Source organism: Mirounga angustirostris, unplaced genomic scaffold, assembly GCF_029215605.1.
Source record: "Mirounga angustirostris isolate CCGP_5_RB_7025 unplaced genomic scaffold, mMirAng1.0.hap1 SCAF_9, whole genome shotgun sequence".
Classification (NCBI taxonomy): Eukaryota; Metazoa; Chordata; class Mammalia; order Carnivora; family Phocidae; genus Mirounga; species Mirounga angustirostris.
Window position 1 is genome coordinate 62,588 of NW_026991717.1, and position 26,656 is coordinate 89,243.

The 26,656-nt window shown below is 54.5% G+C and overlaps 1 pseudogene; it reads right to left on the reverse strand.

Moving 5' to 3' along the window:
- Positions 1-457: 457 nt before the first annotated feature.
- LOC135361503 (TBC1 domain family member 22A-like) overlaps positions 458-26,656 on the reverse strand; it is a 126,643-nt pseudogene continuing 100,444 nt past the window's right edge.

Genomic DNA, 26,656 nt, shown 5'->3' on the forward strand with positions numbered 1-26,656 from the left:
CTCTGGCAAAGGAAACCCTATGGAGGCAGCACTGGTCACCCTCAGACTGGCAGGTGTCTGGTCTGGGGACCAGCAGCCCTGGCGAGAACATGAGGAAACGGAGGTCCCCGGGAGAGAAGGGTGACGGGCAGCCCTGTCTGGGAGAACAGGGAGCAGCACCCATCCCAGGCCACAGGTGCACCCATCACCTAGCGTGGGCAGCTCACTCCCACCGTGTCGAAGGGTACACCGTGTCCATCAACCTCTATTTGCAACAGAATCCATAAAGTGGAGTTTCTGGGTCAACACGTAGCCAGTGTTGAAGGTACAAGCCTCAACTTCCAACAACCCAGGTCTGCTTGTCCACCTTGAGCCTTGTTTGGGAAGCAGGGGTGTGGAGTCCTGGGGCTGTGACCTGTGGGAGGGTTGGGGAGGGGGAGCTCTGAGTGGAGTGACCAAGGTACCCAGGGGGACCTGCCTCTCACGTGTAACAACATCCCGGGGCTGCTGGGGGATCCCACCGATTCACTAAACTGTGAAGTGCTACCACCTCCCAGGCACTGTTCTGGGGGTTGGGGACCCTGCGGTGAGGAAGCAATGAGAGGTCTGGGCCACAGACTCTTGCGACCTGGTTAGCTGGCCACATCCCTACTCTGGGATGCTCTCATCACCTAAACACTTCCCATGACGAGGGATGCCCCCTGAGCATCGTGAACGCATAAGGGATTGATCCACATTGAGAATCAGTTCCTCGAGATAAGCATCTCCAATGAAATCGGTAGGTAGAGGGTAAGGACATTTTAGGGCTCCTGACAAATACTGGTGAAATATCTCAAGGCAGGTTTGCAATTTCCACGACAGCCAGCGTCTTCCAGGACCGCCAGCCCCACCGATCTCTCCTCAGTAGCTCTTCCACCTCTGCTCGCTGGGAAGGCACACACAGCTCAGGAAACGGAGGCTTACTGTGCATTTTTGTATTTTCTGGAGAAGTGTGACTTTCTTCAACAAGTGTCTTTGTGACTGTCCCTTAAAGCCACTTCTGATTCACTTAGTTCCCAACTGGAACAGCTGACCGCCGGCTGAACGTCCAACCACACGGAAATGCAGCGGGGGCCGCAGGTGAGCACAGGGGCCGCAGCAGGGCTCTGCATCCCTCAGACGATGCCTGACGTGTTCTGAAGCCCTTACCTGGTTTCCTAACAGTGAGGCTGTTTTCATGCCCCGGTGTAACAAGTACCTGTGTTCACTCACGGGCAGTTCAGAGATGAGGACTCAACACTAAAGCTACATGGGTTAACAGATGAACCAACGCTAACCAGCACTAGTTACTGTGCAATGAACGGGTGAGGACCCCGTGCAAAGGCTTGAAGGCCGGTGTCGGTGGTGAATCACTTTGTTGTCATTTCCCACTGACCGTCTGGGATTCCCCTCGTGCTGGGAGTCCCGGGTGTGGGTTTCTCATTGTTTTGAGAAAATGTATTTTCTCAGGCGGAGAGGGCCATCATGCTGCCCCTGTACACTTCAGCTCAGTGGGAGGGCCCTGGACTCAGTATCACAAAGATAGCAAGAGAAAACAGATCACTAAATTGGCCCGACACCGTACCTCGTCTTATCTTTGTCACGGCGATGCATGCGGCCAACAAGCAGGAAACAGACGGCCTGTCTCTCCTGTTACCTATAATAGGGACAGACTGGTCCAACTGGAAGTAGCAGCAGAGATTCCTGACCTGTTTCGTGCTCGGTCACCAGCAGCCAACTGCCACGGCGTGACTCCCCTTCCCTAGGCACTAGAGAGAAAACTGATCTTAGTCTCTGACCCCGTGCTCCATTCGAGAGCAGCCGGGCTGCGTTTGGGCAGAGCAATGCACAAGGAACCTGCTGACAGCACGGAGGCATTCCAAATTCCCTGGGGGCAGAGCTGGAAGTCTGCTCAAAGGACCCAGAGGCCAACAGAAACCAAAAGGCAAACACGGACCACAGGTCAGTAGGATGAAGGAGTCTGAAAAAGCCAAGTCCATGCTGAGGCTCAAAAGAACAAAAAATACAGCATATGCCAGAAAAATAAAGTCACATACAACACATACCAAAGCACAAACGTGCCGGCTAGAGCACTGAAACTGGGGCCAGAATGCTGGGAGGGGGCGTGGGGGCAAGGAGGGCCTCGGTCGACTCTGGCACAGAAGCAGAGGGTAAATGAGCTCAGGACTGCGGCACCCAAGTGAGGGAGGACAGAGGCAGGCAAGTGAAGAGGTGGGCCTTTCCCTTCCAAAGCCCCGGGCCTGTGTGTGGCCACAGGGGGACAGCCTGGGCCCCCGCAGGCCTCACACACCAGGGAGCGATGCCCGGGGCCGGCCCACACCCATCCTCCATGGCACTGCATACCCAGCAGGTGGCTAAGCCCAAGCAAGCCCCTACTGTGCGACACCCTCCACCCTCGCACACTACCTCATGCCGGCCCAGGCCATCTCCACTCCCGCCCGTTCCCGGCTGTCGTCTCCCACTGGGAGGGGTGATCAGGGACAGACACAGTGACAAAACTGACACAGGGCAGTCCCAGCAGACGCCCCATTCGTCACTCATGCCCAGAAGGGGCTCCTGCTTCGGCTCCTGCAGGTGCTTCCAGTGGGACAGAGCTGCAGCGTTGCTGAGTGCTGGAGCTCTTCCATGAAATCCATGGAGAAAGAACACGTTCTCCTCTGGGTACCACACCAGGGTCACTCTTTCCACCTGCCTGAAGCGTGAAGCTTTTCTTGTAGTTAAGTGTGAAACGAGGTAGGTCCTGGCTGTGGCTCAATGAGGCAGCTTCCATGATGATCACGTGCCCCCCGACCGTCCACCCCCACCCCTCGGGAGCATTTGTTGGTGCTTCTTGCACTGCAGGGCTTTCCGTTTCATATGGTGAGAGGCAGAAGCAAAGTGACCATGGGCAAGGAGGTCGGAGGGTCCTTGCCGCTAGAAATAAATGCTTGCTCTGCTCACACTCGGCATGTCCACAGGGGAGGCAAAGGTCAAACAGAAACTTTTTTTTTTTTAAGATTTTATTTATTTATTTGACAGAGAGAGACAGAAGAGAGGGAACACAAGCAGGGGGAGCAGGAGAGGGAGAAGAAGACTTCCCGCTGAGCAGGGAGCCTGATGCGGGGCTCGATCCCAGGACCCCAGGATCATGACCCGAGCCGAAAGGCAGACACTTAACGACTGAGCCACTCAGGAGGCCCTGAACAGAAACTGTTTTGAGGAGCCACGGAGCCCACTGTCTTCTGGGGAACCCGGAAAGAAGGGCGCCAGCAGCCTGGGGAACGCGCTGGTGGGGAGAGGAAGGGTTCGTGCTGAATGAACACATCTGACCAGTTCCAACAGCTCTCCGACAGCAAGCATGCCGCCCAGGTAGACAAGACCGAGGACCCCTGCCCAGACAGCCCTTGCCCCCCACCAGCATAAGGACAGGCGGGTAAGCAGCCCCGCAGGGAGCAGGGTGAAGATGCTGGCCGCCGTGGGACCACAGGCACAGCAAGGTGCTGTGGAGGGGCTGGGGGTGGCAAGCTTGGCACAGCCCCCAGGAACTGGGGGCTCTCAGATCGCAGCCACCAGGGGACCCAGAAAGACCTGATGTGGTTTTCAATGCCACCCCCAGAGAGCACGCACGAGCACCCTGGGAGGGCGACACATATGCAAATTAAAGGCACTGCAAGGCCTTCAGGCTGTGCCTTCAGGACCCTCTGACCGGAGCCACCACCTCCAGGGGCTCCTGTCCCAGACTGTCCCCCTCCTCCGGGGCCCCTGCACCCCTGGCCTGCCCCAGCACTCACATTCCTGCCAAGTCAGAACCCTGTCTTCAATCCAGAACACAGGAGAAGTGGGGTGCCCTTGGCGGAGCCTGCCACGACCGGGTAAGTGGGACAAGGTCCCGTGTCTCCTGCCTCCATGCGGGCAGAGAGCTCCTTCGACAAAGAGCCCACCGCAGCACCTGCCGGGGATGCTTCCCCACGCCTCACTGGCCGCGGCTGTCCCCTTCCTGGGGGAGAGGCCAGCTGGTCTCCTGGCAAAGGGCGAGCTGCCTCCGCGCCGCCCCCCCCAGGACGGCCTCTCCCGTGCTCCCCCCACAGCCTGGCTGCATCAGGACTCATGGAACAGCTCCGGCCTCCCCGTGCACAGGGTGAAGATGCGGGCACTCTCACTGGGTCCCAAAGGCCCCGGCGTTTGATGCCTGGACTGGGCGCGACAGCTGCTGAGAAGCTAGAGACCCCACCGTGACCCTCCAACTGTGAAGCCTTCGTGGTCCCCTGTGGATGTCAGAGGGAGCCCCCGACCGCCCAGCTTCCCCACCAGTGTGGCCCTGCCTCCTCAGGCTCCCTTGGTCTCCACCCGACCAACTCCCAGGCCTCCTTCTGGGAGCTGGTTCAGGCTGGATCGTGCTCCAGGCCTGGCAACAGAGAGGGTGTAAATCTCAGATCCCAGAGACCCAGAGCTCAAAGGGTACATGGTGGTTTCCCACTGAAGCCCTCACATGAAAGCCAAGGGGAGAGACGGCCCAGCCAAAGCCCTGCAGATCCCTCCCTCACGCCACCGGGCCGCGCTCACCATCTGGTGACCATGCCGTCACTCGATACACAGGGCACCTGCCTGGACCATGGACAACAGCATCTGCATGCTTTCCCGAAGCCACACCCTGAGAATCAGACCACTTTAAGGGCTGAAGAAAATACTCAGTATTCCCCAGGGCAAGTCCCTCCACATAGGGGGGGACCAGGCCAAGCTCCAAAAGAGGAAGGGGCCTTCTGCCATCTGGTTATTCCAGCACTCTCTACGGACATGGAAGCAACCTAACAATGCTTTTATTACAATACATGATCCTTGTAAATAATTCGAAGAATACAGAAAAGTACACACACACACAAAGAAAGCATCCATCAATACACAATGCAGGCTTAACTAAGACCCTGCTGTAGGTCACTGTGTTCATTTGCTAGGACCACCACAGAGTCTCACTGATGGGGCGGCCTCCACAACACTCACTGTCTTGCAGTCTGAGAGGTCAGGTGTGGCCAGGGCTGCTCCCTCCTGAGCTTGCTGAAGGCGGTCCGCAACCTGTGTCCTCACATGGTCACCCCTCTGTGTGGGTCTGTGTCCTGATCTCCTCTTCTTGTAAGGGCAATTTGTACTGAATTAGGGCCACTCTAATGACTTCACTTAACCTTCATCGTCTCTACAAAGACTCTCTCTCCAAATTCAGCCACCTTCTGAGGTCCCGAGGATTAGAAGTCCAACAGATGAGTTTGGGAAGGAAACAATTCAGTCTGTAACGTTCATACATACACACCTTTTTTTAATAATCCAGAATTGACACTACGTGTGAAGTTTTATGTCCCATTGTTTTTATTTATGCCCTGGCCTTTTGTCACATATTGGAAGAAGCATTTCTTACGAAATCAAATCCAAGCCTGCGTGGACATCACTGAACCACAACTAGTTTAAACTTCCCTGATGGCTGGACCTCCGGTTGGTCTGGAGCTCCTACTAGATCACTCCCTGTGACCCGAATCCCCACGCCTCCCCCTTCACGGTCTCTCTTTCTACTTCCTGGAGACAAGGAGGCACCAGGCCTTTCCATAAGCATCAAAGTGCTTCTCAGAAAGGATTCACAGGAAGATTACAGGGGATCGATCTCCTCTCACCTGAAAAGCACCAAGTATTATCTTTTTTAATCTCTGCTAATTTGACAGACAGAAATAGAACTGCGTTACTGCTCCAATTTGCATTTTCATTACTTACAAAGCTACACTTTCTTCTTCCATCTATTAGTCATTTGTGTTTCCGACTTTGTAACGCTTCTGCCTTTTCTAAAAAGCATTAACTATATGTCTGCTTTTCACAGACATAAGAGGTGGTTCTTAAAGACAAACACTGCCACAAAACCCACACACTGCTCTCTACACGTGGGGCACAGCCTTCGGCGGCCCGGGGCGTGCGGGGAGCTGCCAGGCCAAGCAAACTCTCTCGTAAGTGAGCAAGGTAACTGGAATTCTGGCGCCATGGAGAGTAAGTGGACGGAGGAGAATAAGTTATTTTGTGTGACCTTTCTTATTCAACATTAGGGTACTTGTAATCAAATACGTCAATATGTACTAATTAACCCTGCTTGGCTAAGTCAAATTAACAAACCACTTCAATAATAAATCAGAAAACCATAATTGGTATTTTAATTTTTATAAGTAACATCCACGTAACACCGGACTGAATATATCCCCGCCACATAATTTACACCACCACACACTCCACAGCGCATCCTCCACACTCTTATTAGGCTCATAAAATATGCTTCCAAAATGAGAAAAAAATAGCTGTCAAGAACCACATCTTATTATTCAACTATTAAACTTTCTTAATCATCAATCAGTTTAATTGCCCCTGACATGGGTTATAAATAACATTTTGTGGTTCAATAAAATACTACAAGCATAACCCCTTCGCTCCCAAAGCTGCTCCGAAATTCTGCCATGGGTATTCCAGAACAATCTATGCACTCTTCATTGACCTCAGTCATTTCCACGAAATCCTGCCTTGGATATTCCAGGATGACTTACACACCCTCCACTGGGGTTTGGTCATTTCCATTTCCGCTGGGTAAAACATTCTGAAGTATTTTTCTAATGTGTGCCAAAAAAATGTGAAGAAGTTGCTGTATTAAACGGCACAGTGTTGTTTTCTAGTAGATCTCTGTTAGGTCTTTCTATTCCATCTATTAGATCTCTCTACCCAGCTCCCTCCTGTCCAACCGGTCAGCTGAACGCAGACATCAGCACTAAGCCGGTCCCTCCGGCAATCCAATGGCTTGGTGCCCCAGGCCCCTGCTCTCCGCCCAAGCCTGGGGCTGCAGCAGCCACAGGGACAGCGGCTTCCCTTCAAGGGGCTTAAAAGTGAGAGATGACTGCAACAAATGGCAAGACCTAACGACTGGCCATGGTATTTTCCCTTCATCAATCATGACCCAGATGCCACGTACCAGGCTGCATGAGACCGGCGCATCATCCATCTTCCACAGTCTTGCCTGATGGGTGTTAGTGACATTCGGCAGAGGGGACGGGACTCAGCAGGCCTGGGGGGCTAACTGAACACCCAGAGTGGGTGCGCTATGAAGCACATCCACACAGCCTTCCCTTTCCTTTGTAAATCCCTGTCACTGCTGTCATCCAGGAGCTGTGTAGCTAACCGCACTAGCGACGGTCTCGCCTGGTAAGTGCAGGTTCCAAAGACCTGGGGAGGGACAGCCTGCGCAGTCGCCTAACAGGTGCCCAAGACCCACTGGCTGCAGGCTGGAGGGGGAGAGGGGCACACAGCACACTGGCCTCCAAGAAGGGGGACAACCCGTCCTGCTGGGGGAGGGAGGTTTGGGAAGGCTTCATGGAGAAAGGAGCCCACTGATTCAGGCCTCGAAGGATAAACAAGCAGAGTGTTTAAGGTATGTGCATCCGGGGGCACCTGGGGGGCTCAGTCAGTTGAGCATCTGACTCGTGGTTTCAGCTCAGGTCATGATCCCAGGGTCATGGGATCCAGCCAAGTCGGGCTCCGAGATCAGCAGGGAGTCTACTTGAGAATTCAGTCTCCCTTTCCCTCTGCCCGCCTCCCCGCTGCTCACACATAAATGCCTTCCCTCTATAAAATAAATAAAATCATCTTAAAAAGAAAAAAAAAGATATGTGCATCTAACCACCTGACTCTCCTGAGTACAATTACTGTTCCATAGCTTCCTTGGCCACCTACAATAAAACCCAAGCCCACTGGCCAGTGTCACCAGCCCCCAGCAGGAGCCCCTAGTGCTCACTGCAAGGCCCTGAGACCTCGCACTGCAGGTCTCACCGTGGACCCCTTGTCTGCCTCACATGTCTTTTCCCTCCTCCACTGAGGTCCTCCCTGGCTGGCCGCCCTGCCCACCACTCTCAGCCCCAGAGCAAACACACTGTGTCTCTCAGAGTGAAGGACAACCACGTCACCTGCTCCTAGGCGCTGGGGTCCTGGGAGCTCTCCAAGAACCAGGGCCCAGGTCCTAGTGTGGTGCTCAGCCCAGGGAGACACTCAAAAACGTTTATGGAACTGGACAGGCACATAGATGCACAGATAAAAAACATGAAATTCTTACCCAGGCCTCCGTGGTTTATAAAGTATTTTCTGTTAAATGAGGTCTTTGGGGTTTTGTTGTTGTTTTTTAATAGAAATGGTTCTAGAAAATGGGGTTTTAATCTTAGGAAGTACACCAAACAGAAGCCTAGAGGCTGCGACGAGCATGGAACAGGTTCTCAGAACCGCGGGCGGAAGGGAAGAGGTAGGAGAGCGTGGGGACAAATGGTCAGGGCTCCAGGGCAGCACTCTGTATCTGAGCAAGGAAGTCATAGGAAGCCCCGTAGTGCGCGATGAAGGGACACCGCCAGGCCGTGCTCTGGGAAGGTGAGCCCAGCAGGGAGAGCCAATCAGAGGCCATTACGTGAGGAGGGCCCGAGGGTGCGCGTCATAAATACAAGTCACTGATTCAACTGATAGGCACTGAGCAAAGCCCAACACAGAGCCCCTGCATGGGCTGACTGCAGCGCCAGGTGCTAGGCAGCTGATGCGCCATATTCCCCAGGACTTAATCCTAACCGGTGAGAAAGCAAACCCAGCAAGGCCGCAGGGGGCGTGCAAACTCACAGGGCCTGTGAGCTGAGCAGGAACACCGTGCAGACCCACCGATCAGACTACAAGGCCCGACAGGTCGTAGCACAGAGGCAGCATTTTACAGACCTGGGTGAGCTCAACCTGCTCCCCGAGCTTCTGGAGAGTCTGAACTCAGTAAGCAGGTGAGATTCAGGCTCTGGGGCTGGGCAGCCAGGGCTCTGCACCGCCTGGAAGTGGCCATGAGCAAACCAGTTCTTCTCCACGACCCTCAGCTTCTTTCCTCTAACCTCGACTACCATCAGCAGCACCTCCCTCTCGAGTGGTTGGGAAGACACACACACACACAGCTACCCTAAACCATGTGCCTGATCCAGGTAAGCCCTCGACCAACGTTAACACCGGTACTGGTCACCCTCCAGGGAATTCTACCAAATCCTACAGGGGGAACAAAAATGGTAATCACAGCAGATACCCCACAGAAACTACACAGGACAAAAGGCAATGGAATGACATCGTTAAAGTACAGAAAGAAAACAAGTGTCCAGCCAGAGCGCAGCCTAGTGAAAACACCTGCCACAAGGAGATAACACCTTGTCACACAAACAGAAGCTATGGTACAAGAAGTGCTCAAGAAAGTTCTTCTGGCAGAAAAACATGATACCAGTCAGAAACGCAGATCTACACAAAGACACGAAGACAACAGGTAATGGTAAAGATGGGGGTACATGAAGGTGTTAGTCCTTCCTCCTCATTCACTTAGAGTTGACAACAAGCACGCTGGGCGCATGGACCTTGGTTTGGGATGCCGTTCTCTGGTCGGAGGGCCTGGGCCCTGGGAGGGACAACCACACACTCACAGCAGTGGCGGCTGTCACAGGAGCCCAGACGTCAACAGAAAGAACGCCCAGTGGCCAAACCTGAAATAACGTGAGCAACAAAACAGTGCAGTACTGGACTGCACCTCAAGATGTAAAACAAGTAGCTATGGGTCCATACTGACATATATGGTTGAATAAATTAACAAATGGGGGAAACAGACAAACCTCTCATGCAGAAGAATTCTAAATAATTTATGTAGATACTCTGCTCTCGAGGAACTGGAGAATGACTTCCCTCCCCATATGCTGGGGGCGGGGGGGCGGGCACTGTGACTCCCTTCCAGAGAGGACAGGAGGGGAGGAGGAGAGAAAGAGTGACTTTTCTGTGGAGAAACTGGACAGACACACCTCAGCCAGGCAAGCAAGGTCAGCACCAAGAGCGATAAATCATGTTGACAGCATGTGCCCAAGACTGGATGGGATGAGAAGAGCACGTCACTTCTTTGTCATGCCACCTGAAAACCCATAACCCCAGTCTAATTACAAGAAAAACATCAGACAAACCCAAATTTAGGGACATTCTACACAATACTTGGAAAGGACTCAAACTGTCAAGGTCTTTAAAAACCAAGAAAATCTGAAAAACTGTCACAGTCTAGAGGAGCCTAAGGAGACATAACAATTGAATGTCCTGTGATTTCCTGGATGGGTTCCTGGAACCGAAAAACCACATTAGTAAAAACCAAGGAAATCTGAATACAGGTCATCATAATTTTTCAGTATTGGTTCTTTAGTCGAGGCAAACATCCTCATGTGCGACATTAATAGCAGGAGAAATGGGCAGAGGGCAGGAGGGGACCCACATACCATTTTTACAACTTTCCTAGAACTCTAAAACAGTTCTAAAATTTAAAGTTTATGTAGAAAAACAAGATAAGTCAAAAGCAAACGTCCAACATCGTACTACATACACACATACAAGTCACACGAGGCAGGAGACAGGAAGTGGGAGCATGACGCTATAAACTTTTATACTGTATGCCGAGTGGTAAAATATTACCGGAAGGTAGGCCGTGATAGGTTAAAAACGTGTACTGTAAACCCTAGAACAACCTCTAAAAAATAAAAAAAAAGACATGTAACTGAAGGGCCAACATAGGAGATAAAACGGAATCGTAAAAAGATCTCAATTAATCTAAAAGAAGGCACGCGAGAGGAGTCCTGGGGCGGGTGGGCCGGCCTACCATGTCGGGTCCTCCAGCTGGGTGACCGCCACCTCGACTGCACGCACCCCCCACCAGGGCCGAGGTCTGGGCTGAACAGCAGCGCCACCCCCTGACACCCGCAGTCTTGGGCAAGGCCCCAAGGACCCCACCACCAGGCAGGGGGTGCATGGAGAGGAGGCCTGGGCATGGGTGGCGCTCCACAGCGGAGCTGTCCCTGCTTGAGTCCCTCAGCGTCGAGCAAGTGAACGCTGTCACAGACGGCGGAAGCTGGCGGGGGGGGGGGGGGGCAGTGCACTGAGTGTGAGGGGCCAGAGGAACATCCACAGGGACAACGCGGGAGGTCTCACTGCTGAGGGCACTACAGGCTGCTGAGGCCCAGAGCACAGGGAGGATGTGTGGCATCAGACAGGATGAAAGCCTGTCCCAGAAACACGGGCCAGGAGCTGCTGCCGAGGAGCGAGGCCAGAGGAGGAGCGAAAGATGACCCGCTGGTCCTGATGCCCAGGAAGATCAGGATGGGAAGGGCTGGAGAGGAAAGGGTTTTAGGAGGCAGGGTGGGCCAGACCCGGAGGCTGATGGCGTGAGGGGAAGAGAAAGAGAAGCGCAGGGCCACTCTCACATTTCTGATCGGGACACGGGCAGAGGCACAGAGCCAGAGCCGAAGAATCCCACAAGGCCGCGGGTGAGGGACAGCGTGCGGCATCTGCCCCAACAGCACACTGCAGTTCCTGCGCCTCCCAGCAGGTGCCAAGGAGGCAGGTGGACACACAGGAGCAGAGCTGGGGGCAGGGCTGGGCTGGAGATTTGACAGCTGAGAGCGCCAGGTCTCAACCTCGCAGGTCAGCCCTCGTCCACCCACGTCTGGTGAAACGGTGCCTCCCTTCTCCAGATCAATATGCACACGTGGGACATTCGCATAGTTTCGGGAGGTTCCTGAACCTGCTCAAACCACCCCTGGACATCCAAGAACATGGAGTGGTGAAGCCCCCAACAAGAGGCAAGAGGCCGCCCAAGTGGAGAAGGAGAGGAGCAGGACACTAATGGCCTGGGACTGAGGCAACGGGGGCTGGGGGGTGGGGCAGCGGGGCCCCCCTCCTGCAGCCAGCCAAGGAGAAAGCTCCAAGGAGGGAGTGCCCAACAAAGGGATAAGCTGCAAGGGGACACATCAGCTGCAGAGCGTCAGGGGCGTGCGGGGCGGTCACCCGGACGTCGGAGAGAGCGCACTCACCGAGCTTCTGCCGGCAACTGCCCCATTGGACGCCTGTCCACGGGCTTTGGGCGCGGTTTCCAAACTAACACTAACAGCCTCCTGTCTGTCTCCTCGGAGACTCCAACTAAATGTAAAAACTGGTCTGACTCCGGTAAGCCAAGTGCAATTCCCAGGGACAGGAAAGGAAAAGGGGCGCCGGCCTCCAGCTTCCTCACCCGCACATCCGTGGGCCCTGGAGCACTTCCTCCTAAAGCTCTGCCCTTCAGCCTCTGCTTCAAGCAGCACAAATTCCACTGGTTATAAATCAGGTTTATGCATCTTGTATGGATCTGAAAGAAAACCCATCAGTCACCACGTAGACGCTTGCCCACGCCACATCCCTGCCGAAACTGGACAGCTGACAAAAGGCGGTCGGCCCTAATGACACATCATCACAGAGTCGAGCTCCGAGGGCCCAAAAGCAGCACCAGAGGCTGGTGACAGCCCCCACCCCGAGTGAAATACAACCATGTCAACGCAGACGAACACTTGCTCTCAGTACGATCACACCAACTGTGTATTTCCCCACCCTCTGCCCTGGGCAGGACGGCACAGCCTTGATGATTCTCCGCAAATACATAATACATGAATCACAAAGCCAACTGTGGAGGCCCCAAATTAGACACTGCTGCCCAGCCCCAGAAAAGGCTATCACCTTAAAATGTTCTTCTGAAGTGGTTTCATGTTTTAAAGGCAAAATGGCATATTATTATTGCAATGATAATGATTTAAATATAAATACCATTAGAGCTGTAATAATGTACATGTACTTCGTGACTTTATTTCAAAGACTCCACAGCACTGTACTACACTCAATCATTAGCCTCCCAGCGAGAAGCTGAAAGCATTGTCTCTATTTTGCAGACGGCAAGTCCATGGCAGGGAAGCAAATGACAGGCAGGCCCAAGGCTGTGTGCAGAAACAATGGGAGCTGGAACACGGTAGCTTATGTCGGCCGACAAACACGCACACGTGGCGCGCACGCGCACACACACACGTACGTACACACACACACCCTATCCTGGATGTTCACAGGGCGCGTCGGCGAGAAGTATCAAAACGCTACTGTAAACCAGAGAAGCAAGGTGGAACGAGTGCCGTGGGGGGTGCTCGCACGCGGGGTCACTGCTGCAGCATTGATAATAACCAAAAAGTAGACAGAACCCAAATGTCCATCAGGAGATATGTGGATGACTAGAACGTGCTGTATCCATGCAACCAGAGGTCATCTGACCACAAGAAGGACTGAAGTGCCAACACCTGCTACCTGGACGGACCTTGAACGTGCAGAAGACGCACCCAGCAGCCGCTCACACACGGGCTCGAAGCTCTTCACACAGTAACTCCCGCGGGCCTCACGGCAACCAAGGCAATGGTGCCATGCCCTCCGATTCCCACGTCGACAAAGGCCATGCACAGCTGGTAAGGGGCAGAGCCTGGGTCTGAACCCCAGCGGCCAGGCTCCAGCGCTGAACGTTACCACGGGGCCCGATGACTCACCCCCAGCAGAGCACAGGCCTGGACTGCTGACATCCAGACGCCAACGTAGGAGCGAGCCATAAACCTCCACCGTCAGGTCCCCGTAGACCCCTAACACATTGGTGACCGCAGGACTCTGGATAAGCACATTCAGAGCTACGCCTCTCAGCTGCCACCCCCAGGGCTACAATTCTCATCGCAACCCCCAGTGCAAACCTCTCCCCCAGCTCCAGATCAACGTGTCCGAACCCAGAATGGTCATCTCACCTCCTAAACCAGCTGCCTGTCCAGGACAATGGCACCACATCCACCTTGGACCCTAGGAACATGCCAGACTTCTCCTTCTCCTCACCCTCCGCTCCCATCAGCCTCCTTCCCCTCTATGTCAACCCCTTCACCACCTCGCCGGCCAGGCTTTCTCTCCAGTGCCGGGCCCTGCCTTCACCTGCCTCTGGTGAGGTCCATGATGTCTCTCTGTGCACACGGTCCTTGTTTTTGCTGGGACAGCGCGGGTCCTCTCTCAACCTTGTTCTAGACCTGCCTTCCTCAGGGGCCTGAACTAAGTCCAAAGTAGCAGCTACGTTGCTGCTTCCTCTAACTTCCAAAAGGTAAAATTCAAGCACCTGTCACATACCTGTTTCGAGAGGAAAGTGACATATCTACCAGGTGTGCTGGCTAGGCAGTCCTGCACACTCTGCCTGGCCTCTGGGTCAAGGATGCACTCTGCATGATCAGGCACCAAGGCGTGGCTCGGATCGAGAACGGGCACATTCACACATCGGCAAACCTAGCGTCTATGCACCTAAAGCTTCTTATCCCTAAGGCTTCAGCCCCTTAAATTCCCAAACCTTCCTGGCATCGGGCACTCTTCCACGGCGGAATTTTCTGAGCATGTCATCTACTCCCGTTATAGAACTCCACTCATGGGGACTCCCCAGGCTTCAGTGCGCCCTAAATGACTGTTCTTACCAGCCTCCACGCCTGGACGGGCTCTGCACACTGCCACCCCACCTCTGAGATCACAGGAAGTCTCCTGACCTCCTCCCCCACCCCTCCTGAGGATGACAGCCTCCAGAGCCCACCCAAGACTGTGGGCCCATTCAGAGGGCAGTCAAGGATCTGTGCCACGTTTACGTAGGCAAGTGGTGGCTGGCATGTGCTGTGCGTGCACACACGCGTGTGCCTGTGAGCATAGGTGTGCGTGTGCTAAACCTGCATCGGGGGACGCTGTGACCTTTGAAAGTGGGACCAAACGGCCTTTCCCCAGCAGTGTGAGGTGCTCTGCGAGGAGACCTGAGCCAGTGGCACACGACTCTGACCCATCCCAGCGCTGTGTTAACAGCCCTGGGAGACCGTCAGGGCCACTGGACCAGCTCCATGCTGCTCCATTTCCAGGCTACTCCTGTTCTCCCCTTGTTCCCGGCTTCCCCGTGTTCTCTGACCATTTCTTCATGCCCTGCAAGTTGCTTCCACCACTCATCATCCTGGCCAGCCTCCCCATGAAGATGAACCAACCCTCTGCAAAGGAAGCAGTCAATCTACTTGATGAGCCAAAGTCCTCCGAATCAGACCCTGTTTGTCAACCCCAGATACATCAGCCACTGTTCACTTCCCATCTCCGTCTTTTTCAAGTCACAAAACATGGCATTAAAAGGCCGCTATGTGGCAGGACCTGCAAAGTCAGGACCCCTGCTGCTCAGAAGTGGCTGCCCCTGCCTGGGACATCACAGTCGTTGGAGCTGATGCCGGATTCCCCTCCTCCCTCGTGAACCAGCAGGAGCACGACAGGCCTGGAGCCGGGGACCCGCAACAAACCCTCCACAGGCAAAGCCCGGCTCCCGATCAGGCCCGGCAGCTCTGCCCACCGCAGCCTGAGGGCGCCTGTGGGATCTCACACCAGGAGGGGATTCTTCTCCCCTCAATTAATGGGGACTGTTTCCCAGAGTTCAGCTTAGAAGAAAGGAAAACCAAAACAACACACGCGTGCCCTGAGGACAGAGTCATGGGCATCTTTTGGGAGGGAGGGCGCACGCGGGCTGACCCCTGTGCCATTGGGCACCACGAGCGTCTGAACGGTCATGTGGGAACAGAATGCAGACCCCAAAGTCCTGCAGGACGCTCAGGGATCCAAACCACACAATCCTATGACCAGGTTTCACCCTCTGAAAGAAAAAACTGTATCTGCAAGATCTTCAATAAGCAAAGCATCTAAGGTTTACCCGCTTAAAAACCCAGCCAACCAGAACACCTTCAGCCTAGTGGCTGGCAGCACGCGTGCCCCGTGCCCGTGAGCTTCTGCACAGCGCCCGGGCTTCCCCGCGCCCAGCAGACTTGTCCCAGAGCTGCCGCGGGGACTCATCCTATGGGGACCGCCCTCCCTCGTCACCAGGCCCAGCATCACAGCAGGTCTTCCAGCCCGTCCACTGCACTCCCACGCTCCCTCCACACGACGCCCCTGCTCATCCCACAAGGCACAGCTGGAGCGCCACAGAGTCGTCTGAGCCCTAGGCCTGGGTTTGCTTTCCTGCACCCCATGCACCTCAAGATAACACGAATGTCTGTTTTCATTAAACTTCTTCGTTACTGGTTTAAAACCTGTCTTCCTGCTGTAACCACAAGCTCAACGGGGCAGGAACCATACTCGCTTTGCTCGCCTGTGTCCCTACCACCCTGCCGAGGACCAGGAGATGCCCTCTCGACACAGGCTGACTTGAACTGACGCGGTCTCCACACGCTGGTGCTCTGCCCAAGACCAGCACCCCGGCGCCCGCCCATGAAGGTCTCCGTGAATGACACTACCGCACAGGAGGCTGGCGGGTTGGGCTCCAGGACACTTCAACAGACCTGAGGCTTTCTAAAGTAAGGAGAGGTGGACCAGGACCGACACACGAACACTCCCAAGTGCGGATGGCAAGAGGTGAAAGAACTCACACCCACCAACCATACCTGAAAGCCAGGACCAAAAGGTAAAACATGTCCACTTAAAGACACAGCCAACTGCCAGAAATAAATGGTGCGTTTCATACAAATGTCCCCAAACCACCCCGTACATCCACTCGATGCACGTGCGCGTCCTGGTGCATGTGCACACGTGTGTGCAGGGGGGTGTCACAGGAAGGCAGGACAGAGCACAAATCCTAGCTCCTCTGGTTCTTCTCTCTTCTAGACAATGACCACCACAGTCCGTCTTGCTGACGATTCAGGCAAACCCAGTTAAGGATGGTTTGGGTCTTACGGCATGAGTTGGTGGTAAAGTAGTTGAGACAAACTTACCACATTAATTAAATGGTCTATTTAACGTGGAATATCAATTCTCTAATCCCATCTCAGCTGAACTTCTTCTTTCAATTAACAACCCCGAAGTCTACTGACAGGCCCTACTGTGCTAGGATCATTAAGAACATTTTCATTATCTGTCAAGGCGGGAGGAAGAAGCAGAAAGGCAAGCGCTCTCGGAGCAGGCTTCTCCCCTACGTGAGAGCCGATTAGAGAGGGAGCCGTGGTGGTCCTCATTAGTTGCTTAGCAATGAAAGCCCTCCTATGAAATCAGCAACGTGAACAACGTGAACAAAACAAAGAGGTTGCAATAAAACGCACTGAACGAGCATGTTCTCGGCCTCAGAGAGTAATCTGTCCCAGCCAAACCTCCTCCCTCGGATCACAACCATGATGAGAAGCTGAAGCGGCTAAAGACACAATCTCATAAAAACAAACAAATATCAAGTCGGGAAGGTTCACATGAAGACAAATTAAAATTGGTTTTTAATAAAAATGCTGCATGCAAACGGCAAATCCCTCCTTTGGTTATTTATTTTTTATCCACAGATAAATTAAAAAGTAGATCCCACATTTATATTTTCAGAATTTTTCTAAGGCTTAACATATGTTCATAACAGGTACAGTTATATTACAGTTGACTGCTATACCATAAATGGAGAAAAAAATACACAGCACTCAAAGAGAGACCGCACTGCCCAACCTAAATCTCCGTTAAACCAATTTCTTTGCATGTAATTAACATTCCCATAAAATGAACCGCTACTAACGTCAAAGGTAGAAAGGAGACAACGTGCTGCAGAATGCAATCAAAGCTCAGGTTTTAGCTTGTCAGCAGAACATTCGACTAACGTTCTGTCACCTTGACCCGACCCATTCAAATCCACCCCGTGAAAGCCAGCCATCAGAACAAAACCATGCTCCTCGTGTATGGTTAAAAAGAAGACAGTAAGAGTAAAAACTGCATCTTAATGTCTTCTTCAGTAGTTAAACACGTGGATTTACAGACTTCTTTTAAAGCTGGCGTCAATGAGGAAACTATACTCTCTATTTTCAGTTGTCATTACAACATTTAACTTAATGGCACATCTCAACATTGGTGCAATGATGCATAGTAACTTGGCAAGGCCACCAAAGTTCACGTTTAATGTCTGCAGGGAAAAAAACATCATGATATGGTCTTACCTATGTGTTCGCACATGAAGACTACAAAGAAAGGAGTGACAAGGTCATTAATCCCCTGAACATATCCACTGGCAGGGTGACGTATCGCCCATATAAATAATATCCTTTCAAAAATCTGCAAGAAAATTGAACAGGTGGTGAAGCAAAAGTAAACACATCAGAAACTTTAAAATGTGCGCATTCTTTCCCTCAAAATACATATATACAAGCAACATTTTTCACTGTCTCTAACATTAAAAGTAAAAATGTAAACAAAGTATTAATCGCTACTTAATTTTTTATAAAATCCCCATGATCTTAATTTCTTACTGACTTAAAAGCAATTGCAGTGTCTCACGGAGCCCCGGGCTCAGCCCTGCCACACGAGCTGGCTCCCACAGGAGACACTGTCCGCCCCCGCCCCAAGCCCCGCGGGCAGAGACTGCACACGGCTGCCCAGGACGTGGTCAGGTGGTACAGCAGCACCTGGCCTCTGGGTGAGTGCTCCCTCCGTGTGGAGGGACGGGAGAGCAGAGGGCCGGGCAGGCGGGCGGGCAGGTGCACCCAAGGATGGATGGGTGAATGGAGAGAAGGAAGGAAGCATGGTGGGGGGATGGGGGCTGTGGTCAGGGGAGGGGGTACATGGAAAGATGCTCTGAATTTCCCTCATATGGTAAACAGACTGTTTTAAATGAGGCAGAAGTGACATATGACATTATATTAGTTTCAGGTGTACAATATTTGAAGAGTGACTCAACATTGGTATATATTACAAAATGATCTTTTGTAATATATGTAAGTCTAATTAACACCCGTCACCATACAGTTACAAATTTCTTCTCTCGTGATGAGGACTTTGAACATCTCTTAGCAACTTTGAGACATGCAACACAGTATTATTAAACAGTTAGCATACCGTCCATTACATCCCTGACTTACTTTACATTGACACCCCCGCCCATTGCACCCACAACCACCCCCACCTCTCCCAGCCACCAATCTGTTCTCTGTATCCATGCGCTTGGTTTGTTTAATCAGTGCACAGTTATCATCACCCAAGAGCACCTGCTCCAGCATCTTCCCACCACATACATTCCCACCAGCCGGTCCATCACCCAGGCCATGGACACAGGAGTAGCTTAGCCTCCTCTCTCTCCTTGCAAGACCCTCACTGCTGACCCAGGCCTCATGCTAAGAAGGCACACGGGGCAGGCTCAATGAGCAAATGCCCAAACAGCGCGTGAATTGCCTCATTTCCAAAGAAGTCAAGCCTGTAGGCCTAACTGCGCTTGTACCCGAGGAGGTCAACCCCTTTCTGCACTGCCCTCACTCCCAAATATCACCAAGCTTGTGGTCTGCATCCCCAAATCAGCACCAACACAGCTCTACAGCGGGGGCCCTGGGGCCTAGATGGGGAAGTCTCTTAACCCAGGGCCCACGGGCAACAAGGGGCACCACCAGCCCTAGAATCCAGGCCCCCATCCACTGTGCTTGCTCCCAACAAAGAAAGTAGCCAGCACATAAGCCAGGGCACCTGGGCACAGAGCCTGTCCCAACAGGGCAGCTGCTAAGGACCTGCTGCTGAACGAGTCGTGCGTTCATGCACATACGTTCATACCTGTGTCTCATTTTACAACCGCTTTCTAGCAAGAACTAGCAAGAATATTCAAACAAGAGCAAAAGACCAAAACCACTCAATACGTGGCATCATTTGCCATTTCTCTTGTGCAAACACGACGTGGCTGACACCGTGCCGCCACACTGGGCGCCCTCACCCTGGTGACACTGGAAGCAGCACTCGACCCGTCACTGCAGTGGCACGGTGGTCAGACGGGCACGCAGGGCTCATGCAGGGGAGGACCCCTCTCGCAGACCCTAGCCACCACCCCCCTGCCTCCGGGCAGCCACGCAGCAGTCACGGCCCTGCCCGGCCACCTGGGCACAAGGAAAGCCCGGGACAGTGTCCCAACCCTTTCCTCGCTGTGGACAGGGTAGGGACAGGCTGAGCAAGCGAGGGCACAGTCAGCGCCGAGACCGCACCAGGGACAGAGAATGGGCAGGACCAGGCTGCACGAGGACAAGCGGGGGCAGTGCCCAGCAGGACAAACTTGTGACAGTTCACCACAGAGCAGTGCAGAGCCGTGAAAGTCAGCTAAGCATCTCCTCACGAATAAGACCCCGAAGTATATGTTCAGCTCACTGGCCGGTTTCTACCCCACACTGGAAAGTTCTAGCAAAGACAACCAGGAAGATGGGGAATTCCCGTGCATGCACGCTCAGTCACGACATGGCCAGGAACAGCGGAGCCTGAATAGCGGAGGTGCATCCCCACCGTCAGGTCAGGCAGGCCCCCAACCGGAGACCCACAGGTAAGACAATAGGGCCAAGCGAGGTGAAAAGTACCCGCTCTGGCCCATGCCTCCCTGGTGGAGTGTGGCTCCTTCAATTCCCAGCACGGCCTTCATCCCCTGCACAAGACGATGCTCGATGGCCCCAAGAGCACCCAGGATGGGATCAGGCCACTCCTTCGGCCATTCTTCGCATGGCCCTTGTCCCCTCTACAGGGCTACCCTCAAGACATGGCAGCGGGGCACCCAGAGATGGGGTCAGCCTACTCTGAAAGAAGCTCCCGGGCTGGGCACCCGAGCAGGGCACCACAACAGAGAACCACATGGTGCAGGGCACTGTCTGCGGCACCCTCCAGGTGACCCAAGGCAGGGAGCAAGGGCCTCTGTGGTCGCCACACGACAACCAGGCCTGAGGAGGGCTGGGAACAAAGGACAGCGTCAGCCCCCCACCACGTGGGTGGAAAGGCTCCACAGTGGTACACACTGCATTCCGGAGGCCACTGAGAGCAAAGGAGAGATGGAGGAGTGCCTTGAGGACAGGAAGGCGTCACTGGGGACAGCCCTGAATGCCACGGTGCAGTACGTGGGCATCAGTAGGCAACTTAACCCCAGGAATGACAACGCTAGTGTGATCACGTAGTTGCTAACATCGATTAAATGCTACTGTCCTGACCACCTTCACTAGCTCATCCTCCTCTACACGTGGAGGCAGGTATGATTACTACCCCTTTCAGACGAGGTGGCGGACAGACCCCGGATGGCTCTGTGCCTCCCCCCACCTCCTGGTGTATGCGCTTTTGTGTGGCCCCTTCCCCTTGAGTGTGAACAGCCCTGCACCCTGCTTTGCACAGGGGATGGGATGTGCAAGATTATGTCACAGAGGACGACAACCGTCCTGCTGGGAGACGCTCTCCCTGCTGACTTCAAGGACACAGGCTCCCACACTGTGAGCTGCATAAGGAAAGGGCCGTGTGCCCAGGACCTGAGGGCAGCTGAGAAGCAGCAAGGAACCCGGGCCACAGCTCCACAGCCTACCAGCAACTGAATCCTGCCAGCAACCACGTGGGCCTGGAAGCGGCCCTTCCCCAGTCAAGCCTCAGATGCATCTGCAGCCCAGACCACACCTGATTGCCACTTGGGGAGATCCTGAGCTAAGACATGCCCAGACTCCTGACCCACCGAAACTGCGGGACAACAAATAGGAGTAAGTGTGTGTTGTTTGAAGTGCTAGGTTTGTGGTGATGTCGTTACACGGGAACAGGTAACTCATACAGATGAGAAAGCTCAGGCAGCCACAGGGTAAGCAATTCACCCAGAGCAGCAGAGCCAGGAGTCCACGCTGGTATCTGACTAAACGGGGATCTTGTGAGGCCTACAAAATGCCACCACCGATCTGCATTAGTACATATGCTTTCATATGCAAATCAAAAACGAGAGACCACCAAAAAATTATAACTATGTGGTAAGAAAGAAACAGCAAGTCAATGAGCTCCTGCTGAGCAAACTACATCTAAACTTGGTTTCCACCTGTCCGAGGCCTAGCAGGGACCTGGTCATCAGAGGGGCCTGGTGTGTACACATGCATGTACACAGACACGTGAAATGTGTGCACAGGTGTGAGGTGCGTGTGCACACAGATGTGTGGTACCTGTGTGCGGGCAGGTGTGTGGGGCACGTGCGTGTGCACTGGAGGAAAAGCCAGAGCTCAGGGCACCGACATCTCCTTTCCTGCTTTGCAATCTCACTATCCTGGGGGAGTGGTCATGTCAGCAATGGACCCCTCCCAACCCTGTCACTAAGCCCCATACTTTCAGAGCACTTGGCTATCGCTCACTCGCTCTCTCTCTCTCTCTCTCTCTCTCTCTCACACACACACACACACACACACACACACACACACCCTAACCCCACTCACAAGCAGGAATGCAGATTTTCCCTTGGCAACCCTAGCACAGAAGAAAAGCTGGTGCAGATGACTGAGCCGGCTCCGCACGGCAGGGAATGTGGAGGGGACATGAGTGTTCTCAGTGCAACCAGCACCTGGGCAGGCAACTGGAGTGGCCTGCTCGCGATTCCTGGGCCCAGAGACCACAGAAGGTCTAAGAAAGCAGCGGGGGAGACCTGCTGGCCGGGTCCCAAAGCTTCCCTCGCGGAGAGGCCAGAGCAAGCTGTCCTGAGATGGACTAGGCTCCACAGGACATTACCTGGGGAAACTGAGGAAAGCACTCAGGGGCAAACGCGTCTGGTGAACACGGCTGAGCAAGGAGGCAGGAGGAGGCAGCTGAGCCTTCTCAGTCTCAAACAGACCGCTCACGTGCTTCCAAAGCCTTCTGTAAGGGAGCCAACAACCTAGCAATCGCCTACTGCCCCCTTCACCTGGGCCCCCGTGCGGGGCTTCCAGAAGCAGGGGCCGGCCCTCACGCTCACAGCTTGCAGAGTGCCCTGTATCTGTACTACTTTGGGAAAACTTCCAGAATTCAGATTTCCCATTAATTAAAGAAAAGCTATCAGTCAGGTAGTTCAAATTATTTATACTTAACTCTACTTGATCTCTCTTGATAACCTGAAAATTATACTATTAAGGCTTTAATCCCAGTAACATGTAAATAAAGAGATAAGTAGTTCAAGCAAAAACAAAAATGGTTCTTTTTTTTTTAAAGATTGTATTTATTTATTTGAGAGAGAGAGCGTGCACAAGAAGGGGGAGGGGCAGAGGGAGAGGCAGACTCCCCGCTAAGCAGAGAGCCCGATGCAGGGCTCCATCCCAGGACCCCAGGATCATGACCTGAGCTGAAGCAGACGCTTAACCGAGCCACCCAGGCACCCCAAAAATGGCTTTTAACAAGACAGGCAGGCTAAAATGCCGAAGAGCACGGCCTGCCGTGGAGGTTTGTGACAACGGACGCAAATCCTGGCCCTGACACAAAGAGACACATGTCTGCGGGTCATCACCCCGGAGGTCCAGCCTCGAGGCCACGGACAGCGGGGGCTCCCTCACGTCTTCACCCCTGCAGCAGCCTCCAAAACAGCCAGCTCCAACCCCTGCTCTCGACTCCACTGCCACCAGCTGGTGACCGTCATCTCGTGTCTGGTCCCCCTGCTAACACCCCGGACCACACGCCCCCCAAGGAGGCAGCAGAGCTCCCGGTACACATCAGGTCACACCGTGGTCGCCAGAGGGTAAATGCAAACCCCTGGCCCCGACTCCAAGGTGCCTGGCCTACCACTCCCTTCCCCACCTTGTCACCTCTGCTGGGTCCTCTCTCACCAAACCAGTAACTTCTGTCCCCACCTCAAGGCACCTGCACGTGTTCTTTCCCCCTGCAACGCCCGGGCACCCCTGATCTGCAGCATTAGGTCAGAGTTCCAGAGCCGCCTCCTGAGAGCCAACTTCCTGTACTGCCCCAGCCGGGCCAGCAGCCCCTCTTCCGAGGCCGCAGCTCCAACCACTCCCACGTTGAGCCCCCTGAGGAAGGGTCCTCCTGCATCCCGCTCACTCCGTGCTCTCAGGCCTGGCACGTAACGGGCCCAGAGGAAAACCGTGGAACTCTTTGTTGGATGGAGGTGTGAATGATCCGGGTCCTCCACCCTTCGTTTTGAGCCCCCTCTTGCCTCTGGTCTCCAAGGTCTGTGCCATTGGTGAGCACCTGGACCTTCCCGTTCCGGCGAGACCTCAGACAACACCTGGGAGCCGGACCGGCATTTCCGATCTGTTTCTCCATCAGGTGGTGCTCCAGACCCAGCTCTTCAGATGCCAGGCGGTGGGGACGTCAGGGGCCCCCAACCTGTTGGAGAGGCGAAACGGACTGGAGGGCAGGGGGACTCAGCTGCACTGAGGGGAGGTGGTGGGAGAGCACATGGCCCAGGGAGACTTGAAGAGGAGGCGACAGGCAAACAGCGCGGTGAAGGCTGACGCGGAGTTCTTTGGGAGGCAGGAGGAGTAGAGCACAGAGGGGGACATGGCCAGGAGGCAAGGGGACAACGCAGGGCTCGGGAAGCCCCTGGGCTGAGTCAGAGCCATCACGCTTCACAGGATGACCCGGTCCCGTATGCGGGGGGTTCATGTTCATCATCGGAAGACTCTCCTATCTCCAAGCCACAAGCCAAGGCCCGGGCATGGGGAGAGTGTGCCACGTGAGCGCAAGGCAAAGCACCCACGTCCACCCATCAGCTCCGTTCTCCACAGGAGAAGCGTCCGAGCATCCTCCTCGGGGAATGCACGCCCCCCGGCCCGCCCCGACTCCTGACAGCGACACCCAGCCACCCCGCAATGCTGGGTGCGTGCCCACGTCCACGCCAGCTGAACCACTCATGCAGTCACTCTGCGGCTCACAGGCCCTTTCCCCTGATATCTGTTCTGGGTGAGCACTCAGCTCTCCCTGTCATTACAGAGCTGCCCCCAGAGCCCCTCACATCTCCCCGCATATTATTTCCCTCTAACGACAGCCATTAATTTAGAAAATAAGAAATAAAACACCAGGATTTAGGTTTCGTTGGCAGGAAAGGGGGAAGAGAAGGTAAGTAACTGGCCTCTCTTCATCCTGTCAGACTGTCCTGCCACGCCAGTGACACACCAGGAAGCCACGGGGGGCCCCACCCCCAACCAAAGCATCTGCAGGCCCCAGGCCTGCACACCTGCCCCGGCAGGCACCCCAGTCCTACGCGCCCGATTCGGCCGAGCGGCACGGCCAGACGCCGCACCCAGCACACACGGCAGCAGAGATCTATCTGAGGGGGCAGGCGGAAGCCTACCTTTTACGGGGTGACAGACAGTTCAGCCTTGTCTAGACTCCCTGGAGGAAAAACTTGCCATTAATTGCAATAATGTAGAAAAGATTTCCATGTAGGGAGAATGTCTGGTGACACCGGGAGCTCATAAATCCAGCACATGGAGGAGAACAAAGTCCTGAGCTGCCTGCCCACTGAGGAGGGTGTCACGTGCAGGGTAGCCAGGCAAAGGGGCCTGGGGCGGAGGGGGCCAGCAGGAACCGCAGGGCAGCAAGCATCCCAACAGCCCCTCCTGAGGGCCCCAAGGTTCACTCGTGCCGCTGGCCACCCCCTTCCAGCTTCCGTCCCTGCTCCCTTCCAGGGGCTGGAATAGGACAGCTGGCCCAGACCTAAATCTAACCCGCCCACTCGAGGCTGCACCGGGACGACCATGCCCGGGCTGCAAAGCTGACTGGCAGGACTAGGCCCAGAGCAGAAACTACACATGCCGTTGGCAGGCTGAGGGCTGCTTTCTCTTTGTTTTTTTTTCTCATCACTGACTGATTTATCCTGTATCTTTTGCCTTAAATCACTTCATCTGACTTTGCTTCTGTTTGAAGTCACAACTACCACAGGTCTGAGTCCGAGTCACTCAACACCGTCCAGAACTCCCTGCCCGAACCACCTGAGATGGTCCCGTGGGGCCCCAGGGTCCCCACGGCCTCCCTCTGGCAGCTCCCGTCTCACGGACCCTCAGCCCCATTCCTAACAAGGTCTGTGAAGACCTGAGCGACAGTGCGCCCCACCTTAGATCCCGCCCCCGCCACACGCACGACCGCAAGCACATTAGGATGGGACCTCTGAGGGCCCATTTGACTGCCATCATAATGAGCTCTCCACAGAGGAGACGTCGCTGAGAGCAAGCCATGAGGAAACAGGACCCCGTTCCCAACACGGTGGGACGCGTGCTGCGGGGCTTCTAAGCTGCATCTGATGCCCGTTCTTGTTCACAGCATGCTCGAGCGATGTCCAAGCTTCTGCGCTCAGGCTCGCAAGAGACATCACCAAGAGACACGACCAAGCAGGGCTTTCCTATCACCTTTTCTAAGCAGGTGTTTTCAAAGTCAACAACATGACCCTTTGAGGGGTTCGAGTTCAGCACCAGTTCCCTTGAATTTACACCCAGTGATGGGCCAGGGGGCAGACTGGGAGCAGGCATTCGCTCTTGCTGGCTTCTCCACCCCCAGGGCCCACTGCTCCCTGACACAGTCTCATCTAAAAACGAAATCCGAGAGGAGTCTTCTGAAGGACATTCACCGAGGTCAGCCCACACTGATGGCACAACCCCAAGGACAGGTGGCTCCTGCACGTGCTCTCGCGCCCTACTGAGGAAGGCGCCAGGAGAATAGCGTGCTCCAGCCACTGCCAGACTTTTCACTGACCAGGCCCAATTCCGCAGAGTTCCCTCGGGGCCAGGCTCAGAAAGTGACAGAGGCCAGAGCCAGTGGGTCACCAAAATCAAGGGTCCAAAGCCAGAGGGGCCAAGCCAGGAATCAGGAGGAGAGACCCAGCCAGCGGCCTGGGGGGCGTGGGGCCCTCGGCCTGCACCTGCCCAGCCCTTGCCCCCAGGGCCGGCACCGAAGGCCACAGGACAGCGCCGCTGAGCTGCCCGCCACGTGCCAAAGGCAGCTGAGCTTGGGGCTAGAAGCCACCGTCCAGCATCTACAGCACTGCCTGCAACAGAGGCACCACCAGGACACC